Source organism: Xenopus tropicalis, chromosome 6 (assembly GCF_000004195.4).
Source record: "Xenopus tropicalis strain Nigerian chromosome 6, UCB_Xtro_10.0, whole genome shotgun sequence".
In the NCBI taxonomy this organism is placed as follows: domain Eukaryota; kingdom Metazoa; phylum Chordata; class Amphibia; order Anura; family Pipidae; genus Xenopus; species Xenopus tropicalis.
In genome coordinates, this window is record NC_030682.2 from 61,394,218 (window position 1) to 61,407,249 (window position 13,032).

At 35.9% G+C, this 13,032-nt stretch overlaps 1 protein-coding gene across 3 annotated transcripts in view; it reads left to right on the forward strand.

Moving 5' to 3' along the window:
- The first annotated feature begins 1,473 nt into the window (after positions 1-1,473).
- Positions 1,474-13,032, forward strand: part of itprid1 (ITPR interacting domain containing 1) — a 74,822-nt gene continuing 63,263 nt past the window's right edge. Inside the window, exons 1-2 of one of the 3 annotated variants that reach the window (XM_031903845.1) lie at positions 7,845-7,946; positions 8,073-8,337. The gene's annotated coding sequence lies outside the window, so the exon portion shown is untranslated. Of the gene's footprint in view, positions 1,702-7,844; positions 7,947-8,072; positions 8,338-11,476; positions 12,093-13,032 lie in introns of those variants that run through there. The other 2 variants (XM_012965494.3, XM_031903846.1) reach the window with 2 other exon arrangements.

Genomic DNA, 13,032 nt, shown 5'->3' on the forward strand with positions numbered 1-13,032 from the left:
CCAAGATTTCGCCTATAATTTGTCTGCAAGTGTCATCCGGGGTCAGTACTGGCTTTGCAGATCCCTTAACTAGGTCACTTCTGCACTGCGCAACTTTTAAACAATGTGCGCTTTCCTTACTACCCATTTTTTCCTTCGGGTATTGCCATGGCAACGGAGATACATTAGGCTCCGCGTGATGACGTCTTTGGTTACTGTTCCAGTGAGCTTCGGGCTATGATAACTCTGTCCTGCTACGATCGATCGAGTATGTCTTTCCCCATGTGTTGGAAGTTACTTAGGAGTATATTTATCATGCTGTGTGAAAAGTGGAGTAAAACATTACCGATGATGTTGCTCATAGCAGCCAATCAGATGCTTTGCTTTGGTTTTCTAACTGTTGAAATTTAATTGCTGATTGGTTGCCCTAGGCAACATCACCGGTAATGCTTCACTCCACTTTTTACACAGCATGATAAATATACCCCTATATGTTTCATTTCTCTATCCCTGCTTTTCACAACATTTCTTGCTATTTTTACTCATTTTACCCCACACTGGCCAGTGACTCCGGTTTTCAGTACCTGATACTGTTACTATTATTAGCGATTATAGTTACATTTTGTACACCTTTACTACTATGCCTTAGTGTTTTGTAACATTCTATTCTTTTTTGTTATTTCATGTTATTACTTTATTATTTGCTTTCGTTTGATCACCACATGCCTTTTTACTATCACAAACTGTACACAAATGTTACTATGGTTACAACCAGTATGTTTTGGCACTCTTTTTCTGCAGTGGGGTACTTAAGGGGGGTGGTTTCACACGGTCTTTTGGTTTGTCCCTGAGGAAGAGCACCGTTAGTGCTTGAAACGTCAGATCTCTTTCATTAAATACTTTATTTTTTGCAAAGTCCCTGTGTGTGCGGCTCTCTGTTTCTTTATTATTCCCATTTTAGCCAGCACCCAGGGCTTTTGATTCTCTATAGGGTGTGTCTTGTATATATACTGTATATATATATATTTATATATAGAGTGAGAGAGAGAGAGAGAGAGAGAGAGGGGTGTAAAATGATGAAATGATGTAAAAAAAATACTAATACACAATGCAATATGCTTTTTTTATTTTGATTTGCTTTGCGTGTTTTAAGTGTAAAATATTTTCCCAGATACAAAATGTCAAAATGCCCACCTACTTGACAGAGTAGTGGGTAGATGATAACACTGAGAAGCATTAAGGAAAATCTTTAATAGCACTTAATAATCCACTGCTGCTGTTTTGCTTTATAGAGGTTGACAACTCTGCACTCTGGAAAATATGCAAAGTGCTTAGCTGACACTTAATATTTTATCTACCTCTGCTGGTTCCAATCAGTTTGTCAGGCTACTTTAAAAAGTAGCTCCTTTTTAAATCCCAAGCCTCAAGCATTTTCCCCTTCGCAGCAGTCTTTTTTTATCGTCTATTGTCTGGAAGTCTATAACTCTTGTTTACCTAGAGAAACAGGTTTGCCTTTTGTGTGGTGGGTGGGAATATGAAAATGCTTTCCAAGATAAAGAAACTTCTGTGCTTCCTGTACAGCACTGTCCTTTACACACTACTCATTCACTAAGGGGACGAGATAAAGTAATAGCCATCAAATAAAATTTAACTCAATGAGATCTGGAAACGTCTGGTATCATTATGGTTTTCATAGGAGATCCAGTTAATCCGTCCTAAAAGGTAAGAGAAGTGTTGAATGTTTGATAAAACTCTTGTTTATAGTGATAATCGGTATAGTTTTTTGTGTGTGTTTCTTAGTTAACAATTACAGACGAGTAGGTTATAGTGTGTTTTTATACTGCATGTAAAAGTTTACAACTTTTGTGTAAAAAAACTGGGAAAAGCCTTCTGCTAGTGTAAAAGCATTATACTGGTACACTTGGGTTAACCCATTACAGTTTCATGTTGAAAACAGGTTTGTTGTTTTCCTTAGTTATTACAATTTATGATTAAGCTATTGTATAGCAAAATTAGGTGTTTTTATTTTCTTGATTTCCCTTTCAAATCCTTAGAACTACACTAAGGCCACACTGAATCTGAACCCTTTTGGGGGAACGCAAGAAAAATGCTAAATTAAGAACAAAACTTTTGCACTTTTAGACAGTTATTACATAGCCAATTTTATTTGTATCTTATACTGTACTTCTAAAGCCTGCTTGAATGGGGCATATTTTTTTGGTGCAATCATAAACACATTCTTTATATAAGAAGTTATAAGAGGATCATTGTACACACTGCACAGGGAACCTAAAAACTGTGAATATTACTATAAAGAATTTGATAACTGGCCAGGCAGTAAATATGGTGTGTCAGATGGTTCACAAGTGCATGACTTCCTGACTTGCAGTGCCACATCCGGCTGTATTATGATGTCAAACTGCAATTTTTAGTGAGAGGAGGCAAGTGGGCTGAATTGCTGATAAAACTGATCAGGTTGGGTAGAGGGTCCAAATTGTTAAAAATGCTCCTGCTGGCAGTGGCATATTTTATGAAGCACTGATGGTTCACAATGCTTATATTTAACAAAGAGAAATAATGTTGACATTACACATATTTTTTCAGTCAGGGTAATACAAACAAATTGTCCATTATGCAAAAAAATATTTCTTTGCACATAATTAAAGGACAATGAAAGGTTAATAAATTAAAAGTAATTCTAAAGGCATTCTTTTTAAGTACTTACTGCATATCTGAATTCCCAGATCCCTGCTTGCTTCTCTGAGATATGGTGCTGGCAGCCTACAGCAGTGTGAAGACTACAGTGACATCACTGAAATCTCTCTGTCCTTCCTGTAGGCTGCCAGCGGCAGGCTTCCTATTCTCTGAGCATGTGTGTAACTTGATCCTGTCTCCTGTTCTGAGCTACACATGCCCACCAGCCAATCAGAAGCAGATCTGGCAGAGGGGAGGGGGGGGAGGGAATGAAACACATGTGCAGTATGAAGCAAGGAGGGAAAGGAAGGGAGAATACCTTTTTAGAGATGGCTGCCTGTTCTAGAAAATGTGAAGTAAGTGTGACTGAGTAAATATTTGATAAGGTGAGCCAAAAGTGTGGCGTTTTTGCTAAACAATAGGAGGACTATTGGGCAGTATGCTTTTTACATTTTGACTTGCATTCTCCTTTAAGATATCTTTGTGGACTTAATAATAGTAATAAAAGGTGCAAAGTCTAGTCACCTATAGCAACCAGTCAGGTACTGTCACCTTAAATCCACTGAATCACTATGTCTGTGGCAAAGCCTCATGCTTAAGGACATCTATTTTTTTTTTTTTTTATTGTAACCCTGCCAATGACATATCATGTACATCGTTGTCAAGAATGTTACACTGTACCATTTCCAGGGTATATTTAAATAAAAGGGGAAAAATGTGTTGGCAGATTTTACATCCGTTTTCAGGGATCCGTTTTTCACTCCAGTTTTGCTCTAGAAGCCTGCCTTAAACCATTATTATCTTTAATGACTAAAGGTCTTTGCAGTTTAAGATATTAGGTTTATGTCCAGGATTTATTAGTAATTTGCACCATTTATGTTTAATCCTAGCAAGATTGTCAGTACAAGCCTCCCATTAACATATCGCCTTTACCTGGCTGAAATTCAGTCAACTGATTACCCTATGTTTGCATAAAAGTCATTGCCGTTTATAGTATGCATATAGAATAATTACCATATAGAAAAACGGAATGTGCAAATTATTGTAAAATGACCAGAATAGTTATTTAAATTGTGTATTCCAGTAATGTGCAATGAAGTCAAACTAGAAAGGAAAGCCAACCATCAAGCATGGGGAACCAGAGGATTGGGAGATAAAAGTTGTTGAACAGGGTCACTGTTACAGGCAAAAGTTATTTTTAGCCTTTTACCTACTCTTTTATTGACACCATGACATTGACAAGATTGTTCCTGTAGATTTTATACTTCATTACACTAAACTAGACACATTGCAGATTCCATCTGATTATTATCATTTGTCCTAAGGCAGGGCTGCACAGATTTGTACATGCAGTGGATAAATAACTTACTGTAGCTCATTTTTTGTACCTATTAAGTTAACTGCAAGCATGCAGAATGTAGGTATATTAGGTAGGATTGTGAAATAGATCAAAGACATTGATAAGAAAAAAAAATTGCTACAGAGATGCAGAGTATAAGAACTTGCCAAGTTGTCAATAGCTTGCAGATTCCACTGGTACATTATGTTGACAGCAATACAATTCTGGGTGCAGCTGGGACTCATGTTCTACTGGAGTTTGTGATAAATGTTCCACAGAGCTTTTCAGAAACTGACAAATCAGAATGCAGAGATTCATCACATGATCTCAGACTTTCAAATTGTGCTTCCTCCTCTTCCTGTTATTTATCATTATATTCTGAAATGTGGCAGTTGAGGCACTAGACATTCATGGTTTATAGGGGTAGGATATTGTAAACCACAGAAACAAATGGTAAAGAGAGAGCAGCAAAGAGGATGTTTTGGAAAGTTTACACTTTTCTGGTAAATGGGAGGAGTAGATAGTTGACACGTATAATGGACAGAAAATGTTGTCCATATTCTGCTATGCTTGAGAAACACACATTGTAAAAGCATATTTTGAGAACATATTCAAATCTGAAAAAAACAGGTATTTTAAAAGGTTTAACTGCACAACTACAAATAGGATTTTCCTTTTTTTGAAATTCTGTCTTTTTGTATAGCTTGGGAGCATAACCAAAAACACAAGTTTCTGGCACCATTAAAATAATTTATATTACGGCTGTTTAACATGTAACCTCCAGCTGTAGTTTAAAGACAGCTTAAGTGCTGCATGTTTTGGGTTATGGTATTTTGCGTTGGGCCCTGATACCACTTAGCCCTATGGCACACAACTCTAACTATTGCAGATGCCAGAGTGGATAATACGCAGAAGCTATTTCTTGCCTTCCTCACTTGCATTTATAATAAAACTGTTCCCATAAACAATGTATGCCTGTATGAAATGCAAATTATATAGCATTTTTATGAAAAATATATTTTCTAATAGTATTTACTATTGAATAATCCCAATTGAAAAACTGCCATTATAAAATCTAAGCGCCACCTTCTGGACTGTATGAGGCACACAAACAAACGAGGTACATCCATACTTGCTAAGTTACATCAGCCAATGAATGGACAGATCTGTGTCGTCTACTCGCACTTTTTCTGTTACAATTAGAACTTGCATCATTTCCTGTCAGGTGTTCCTTTAGGGAGAATCACAAAATGGTGGCTCAAGGGAGAAGATGTTAAAGGGTAGTATTTGCTGATATGTATATGCCAATATGGTAAGAATCTTTTTAAAAAAACACTTATTGTAATATAAATTATCTGTTGGTTAAGTATTCTTTCTGTATGTAATTTTCCTTTTAATCTTAAGGCAGGGGGAACCTTATACATTTTTACTGTTAAACACTAAACTCACAACGATAACCTTTTTTTTTAAATTCCCTTTTACAAGATTTAAAAAACAAAATATAGCTATTAACTGGAACTGTTCAATTACGGAGATTCTACTTCACCTACTGTATGTGAGAGTTCAAAGCAAATATTTGAGCTACCTTTTTAAGCTGCATACTACACCATGTTTGTTTTCTTATGGCTATTGCTCTGAGCTTAAAGAACACAAGACTATTTGACTTTCAAGTACACTAAGCAATAGAGAAAACAAGAAATGCTAGCAAGCCAAGCATAGAGAGAGTATGCTGAAATATGTCACAAATAAAAGCTTGCTTTTCTGTTCAGTGGAGCATTTTCATGCCCAGCCTCACTGAAATGTTTTGGTTGTGCCTCACTGCAGTACTGTCCAGTAGATAGGGAGCACCTTTGTGACCTTGTGAGCTGCTTTCGAACCCTACACAGCATACAATTGCCAGTGCTACAGCCACAAGAGCTTGGTTCATGGGCCCTAAGGAATGCAATTTTGCATACCAGTGCATGTGTCTGTAGAAAGAGTAAATGAGCCCTTTTATCTATGTACCTGAGAAGCAGCTAACAAGAGAAAGGTTTTTTTTTTTTTATTACAAAGTTGTGTTTTTCACACAAGGGGTGGAGGGGGAGAGAGCAACAATATAAAAATAGTTATGCATTAGTACTTTATATTGAAAAAAAAATTGCTTACAAAATAATTTATAGAATCAACAGAACACATTTTCAGTGCAAGCCCTGTGTATTTGCTCATGCTACACTTGGGTGTATATTGCCCCTTTTACAATTACATCTAATACAGCATTTATGATGAAATATTGTTTTTTTCCTACTCTATTTACTATATTCTACAGACAGATCTAATTCCAAATAAAGGGTATAACCAGAAGATTATGTTCATACCCTAATACAATTTTGTCCATGGCCCGCTCTTTAAAAAAGAAATAGAAGAGGTTTAAGAATCAGAAAGAAATATGGCTAAGTAGAGAATCTAAAGTGAGTTTAAGGAGCAGCAGGTGGGAGGGTCAGAGAAAATAAGAAGGGATGGAAATTATTTATAGAATAATATATGCAGCGATATTTTGTTTACCGGGGGTTTTATGATGTTTATGCAACATACACCTTTAATGGGCTTAACATGAAAATGAATCCTTGATGCAGTACCTATTAGTACTTATATAGACTAGAAAGTTTGTGGTAGTAAGAATTTGCTGCTGATATAAATTACAAATTAATTATATATATATATATATATAAGTATAACAATTTCAAGCATTAGTAGCTGGTAGTAGCTGGTATAAAAAGGCAGATATGCTGTACATTTCACCTGCTGATTACATTACAATGCTAACATTGCATTAAAAAATAAACAGCTGGATAAGCAACTGTCTCATATGGTTTCTCTCCTTTTGGACAGTCTACAAAATTGATATCAGAAAACAATTTATTTTTCAGCTCTAAACAAAATCCTGATAAATATAAACCGCAGAATGGTAATTATCATGACCCAGGCATAACCCATTGCATTCTCACTCTAATCTCTCTACCCAATAAAATGTGTGACACTATCATTTTAGAATGATAATGGCCACCAGCCCGGGCCTGATGGCCACAGCTTTATTAGTTTTCAGCAATAAAATTTAAGAACATAACAATTTAATAATATACAAATCCAAAATATCATTACAACATTTTAACAGTAAAACCTTGCAAATACTGTAAACATGTATAACATCCAAATCACATGAGCCGCTGTCAGTCTGCCCTTCCTTACCTGAAGCAATATCCTCCAGCCGCAAAGCAGCCTGGCCCAGAGGATATGCCACCAAACCGTAAATATCAATTTATCACCTATTAAGTATTTTCCCCTGGAATGAGTCCAGAATAATGGCCAGCCAACTTAGGGGTTAAACCATCCCACCAAGATAAGCCTCTCTTACCGGGCAGACTGACAAGGACCATTTTTAAGGTCATTTTATGCCCTAAGTTTACTGGATTGTGTGCCTCTTTAACAACTAAGATGTGCAATGACATAGGTGAGCTAGGTGCTGTATTGTTCAGAGGAAGGAGCACTCTAGACTGGCCCATACAAATAACGGCAATAAAGGCAATACAGGCTAATGCTCAAACTTTTCATCAGAAAAAGCAACTCAAATGCAAAGCCTGTATGCAGGAGGGAAACAGATTTTTAATTGATTATATTCATCTCCATATAATTGAACTTATATTAAATTTAGTTTCACCACAGCTTGTCTTTAAACGTATATGATATTGGAAGAATGTATTATGTAATATTAAACAAGAATATGTTTAATTTTAAGGAAGTATTTAAGTCACGCATGAGATGTGCTTGGTGAATGTTAATTTGAATTGCTGCTTTCTCTTTTTTCCCTGATTGTCATGCAGATAAGAGGGTTTTATCCAAGAGTACTATTACCATGGAAACTATAAAATAGAAGTTTGAGATCCTTCCTCTGTCATGGGTAATTCCTTACATTGTGACTTTGCCAGTTTGCAAAATTGATCAGTACTCTGTTGAAAAAAGTGAATGCAGCATTTGACCCTAATAATCTGCCTTTCCTCTCTATCTATTTGTTGTTTCCCCACAGCTCAATAAATGTGCTATGTGACTCTTTGTACTGTCTCTGTCTGATGATTTTCTTTGGCTGAGAATCTGTGTTGCACTTGTCTAAATGGGGATTCAGCACAGTAAATTCATCCATTATGGTGAAAGCTTCAGAAAGACTAGTTAACTGACTGCACCTAGCATTCTGGTATCATTGCTGGTAAAGAGAGCTGCAAAGTCCATTCTGTTTAGGGTGGATTAGAGGAGGCATAGTTTTAAGTCAGTGAATTAAGTTGCCTTTTAAGCAGGTAAGTCTGTCTAGTTTTTCATACAATGACTTAAATATATGACTATATAAAAGATGGAAATTCTGTTGTCTACACATTTTAATGGGGATTTGCAACTATTATATATGTGGTTTAGAATTTCAACTATACAGTATATAATTATGTGTATGTAGAAATTGTTTTTTTCATGAAAAGGATTAAGCACTGTGCAAATAATTCCATATTTATTGTACCCTGTAGATAGCTATCGTGAGAACATCTCTGCACAATATCTTAACACATTTACAAGTATAAAAATGTCTTGTCATTTGTGAATCTGCATGATGAGATGAGCCCTCTGAATTCACACTGTATCAAAAGGTTCAATAGTTTTGAACTAATTATAGTATCAAAGATCTGTAGTGACAGCAGAACAATTACTATCTCTGTGTGCAAAGGAATGAGAACTTTTTTTCTTTTATAATAATGATAATTTTATGTTTTTGTGGGAAATATCAGCTGAAGAGGAAATATTCAAAGGTGAATATTCTAAATAAATTTTTGCCTAGTAATCATGGGCACATTTATACAAGACTTAATTTCCTAAACTATATCTCTATTTGGTTAACTATGGTAATAATGCAAGAATGCAGTGTATGTGATACTGTAAACAGACAACATTGCATTTCACCTGTGCAGTGAGGGGTACTTTATGGCTAGTGGTATAAAAGCCTTAGTAGTTTTATTCTTCTATGTTATAACATAAGCAAGTACGTGCTATGGGTTAGGTCATGCTCTACTTTAAAAATGGAAGAAAGCTATAGAAGGTGTGTATAACGTGCCATGTATATCTCAGCTTAGCACTGGTTACCCTTATATGTATATGAAATAGAGGCATGCCAGAGTCTATAAACACATTACTGTCAGTATCATGTTCCTAAGCTTGTATAATTACATTTTCTAAGAACTCTAATAGCTCTGCAATATGTTATCAAACTAAAGTTAGACAACAGTCTAAATATACAATAACGTAATGCTCACTGGTAATCTAAAAAAGAATGCAATGATTAAAGTGCAGTACATACATCTCGTTCATCTCAAGACTCCTGATTCACCAGTACAATACAACTTTGTAATTTGTCAAAAGGGAACTAAACCAAAAAAATGAATTGACATTAGTGTCAAACTTTCTGTATTTAGTGGGTTCTGAGATAGTAGGCTTTGATTAAACACTCTAAAAGCACAAGAGTCTGCAAATCTAGGCTTAACTGATACAGGAAGACCACAGAAAGTGCATAGACAGTTGTTAAACAAAATACTAAACATATGGCTTAATAGCTACATAGGCCCTGTATTTGTTACATAATCTCTATAGATTCGGAGTGGGAAAACCTAATAGGGGATTTCCCAACCCGTATGAAAGTTAACCTTATGGGTCTCTACACTAGTTTAGTCCCTAAGGAGCAAAAATGATATAGATCCACGTACAGAGAATTTTTGTGGTACCATTGCATTTTAAGTAAAATACTGAAGAGCAATTTAAGTTACAAGGTGTACAGTATGTATAAGATCCCTAATCTTGATTTTACTTACTCTAATGTGTCTCCTTCTTGTTTTTTTTTAACTTAGTTCTTTTGTTTGTTTCCATAAGACATATTGCCATCAATTACATTATTACAAATTATGAGGGAAATTAATTAGGTGTTTGTATCAATCAGTACTGTATGTAAACACCCATCAAGGCTTTTTTTCCCTTCCGAAACATTATGAACACTTCAATGATTGTTTGCTTTGTTTAATTATTTATTTATTTTGTAGAACATTTTCAAACATTCTGGAAAGTTCTACAATTAATGTTTTTTTTAAAGTACAATTATAATACTTTTGCATAGAAGTCCCCTTCATATTCTGCTCCACTTAACAATAAGCAGACAATATAAGGAATATACTCTGCTCGCTAAAGCATACAAAAAGGCATTGTATAACTCTAATGCACAGTAGGTGTCCTTTCTATGGATTGATCAGAACTGTATACACGAATGCACATAACATAAGATAATTCACATTGCCACATGTCCAGATGCTTCGCTGAATAATTGTCCTGACAACCTACAATGGTATACACATATTACACATGATTTCTAAAGACTTGCACAAAAGAAAATATAGGAATTTTTTTACGTTTTGATCAGTCAGGGGCCATGAGTAAGGCCCCTGACATTTAGCATGTTTCCCATCACTGCTGTAGAAAAAAAAACATGAAATTATACTATACCAGCAAAGCTTTTCCCCTGCCTCACGCATAATTCCTCAAGAATGTATAATAGCAGCAAGAAATATCTTGACAATGGCCTGCTGTAATACTGGTAAGTTTCTATATTTTACTTAATGATTATGAACTGTGTTTTGTTTCTAGACCTTAAGAAGGATATTAATGAGATGGAGAGAGTGCAGAGACGTGCAGCTAAACTGGTAAAGGGGATGGAAGATTTAAACTATGAGGTTAGACTGTCGAGGTTGAGGTTGTTTTCTCTGGAAAAAGGGGCTTGCGAGGGGCCATGATTACTCTATGAAAGTACATTACAGGGGGTTATAGATAGATAGGGGTGTTCTCTCTTCCCATAAAAACAATCAGCGCACCAGAGACCACCCCTTTAGATTATAGGAACGTAACCTTCATTTGAAGCAGTGTAGGTGGTTTTTCACGGTGAGGGCAGTGAGGTTGGGGAATGCCCTTCCTAGTGATGTTGTGATGGCAGATTCTGTTAATGCCTTTAAGAGGGGCTTGGATGCAAGCATTGTATCCAAGGTTATTGGGATACTAAAATCTACAATTAGTATTGATGTTGGTATATATTGTTTATGTATGTGAGTATATAGATAGGTCAGTATAGGTTTATGCATGTACTAGGTTCACTTGGAAGGGTTGAACTGGATGGACTTGGGTCCCAACACAACTTAACTATGTAACATATTTTTCATTTATGTGTTTCGTCACAAATGCTATGTAATGCAGCCAAGTTGTACAAATGTGGGCTAAATGGGAAAACAACAGTAATGTTTTACACATTGTCCGGCTCATTTATAAACAGTGGGCAAATCTACACCTGGACAGTAACCCGCAGCAACCAGTAAGTCTACCTGCAGCTTTTTTTTTAGACTGCTCCAGGTAGAACAATAAAAACATCTAACTGGTTGCCATGGGTTACTGTCAGGTGCAAATTTGCCCAGTGTTTATAAATGACCCCTAGATGAGAGGTAATTGCAAGACTCCATCTGTGGCCCCTGTCTCAGAAATCAAATGATTACAAATTTAATAAGCAACACCTAAAAATAGCTCCTAGTCTGTCAACTAGTTATTCGTATACCAATAAAGAGTTGCATGGGAGTTATTTTACTACTGACGTCAGTTCTACATGTAAAAAACATTGCCAGGCTGCGCTTACTATTTAGGTTATTTGCATAAAACAAATAACTAACCTACTGCAAATTTAACCCTTTTTTTGCTTCATTACTGAAAATGGCCTATACACAGTACAATGCTAAATAATCATTCTGTTACATTCTTTTTTACAAGCAGTTTAATTGTAAGCACATAGACCCCTGGACACTCAAGTCTCTCTCCTAATTCCTTTTGATGTGTGCCAGGGAAGTTTAAGATTTTAACTTATCTAAGGTTTTCACAGGGACCACTTATTCTAAGAATAATTATGGTCTAAACCCAGAAATGAGTCTCCATGATCATCCTAAATAATATGATGCTTGTTCCTACAATGAAGCACTGTAATTAAATGAAGGTATGTAACTGCTTCTAACCCAATTTTGGGTTGCAAAACTGATTATGTAACTGAATTTGGGTCAGCTGAGAAAACGGTTAAGAAACACTGCCAGAGTGGCATCATGGATGACAGGGTGAGACATTTTTGATCTAAGCTGCCAATCGAATATAACTTGTGGGGGCATTAGGTAGGTTTTATTGGATGTCATATTTCTGTGTAATAGAACTTCACCCTTTTGTGGACTTGTGATACTATACAAGCCTTTCAGTCTACACTGTATTCTTCTTCAATTATACTGCTAATTATAAATTCTTAAAGCAGCTTCTGAAGCATTCCATAATGTTATGGGACCTTTACAACAGACTATACCATTGTGGCCCCAAGTTAAGGAAAACTTCAGGTAGCTATAAAGATACCTAAACTAATTTATAAACATTACATGGACATACCAAACAATGCAGTTTCAAGGGCTTACAAGGTAAATATCCACATTCATAGATTTCCATGTGATTGCTAAATTGACTGATGAGTGTTTAATGCTGTTAATCCCAGTGCAAGGCTACTAATGCTATCCTGTTGCTGTCTTTCACATTGCCAGATTGTTATACAGATTTTGTAAAACTCTAACAAGTAGCTCTGAGTCTGACTGGCTAACAAACACAAGCAGCTTTGAAGGACATATTTAAGATTATTTGGGGAATCCTAAAGAATTTTCCTTACAGACAGGAATCCATATGACAAACTGACACATTTATCAAAGCACATGAATGTGTTAGTTTGTCAGAACTTGTTTTACTGCTTTGAGCCTGGTTCTGTCTGAGTGTCAGAACTAAGCTAAACTGTTAATTGTGTCATCCCTCTAAATTGTTAGCCCCTGCTGCAAATCAATTTGGGCATTCCAGTGCTGAAAAATCATTTCATGTTGCCTGCAGTTATAATGTAAATCTGTTAAAATATG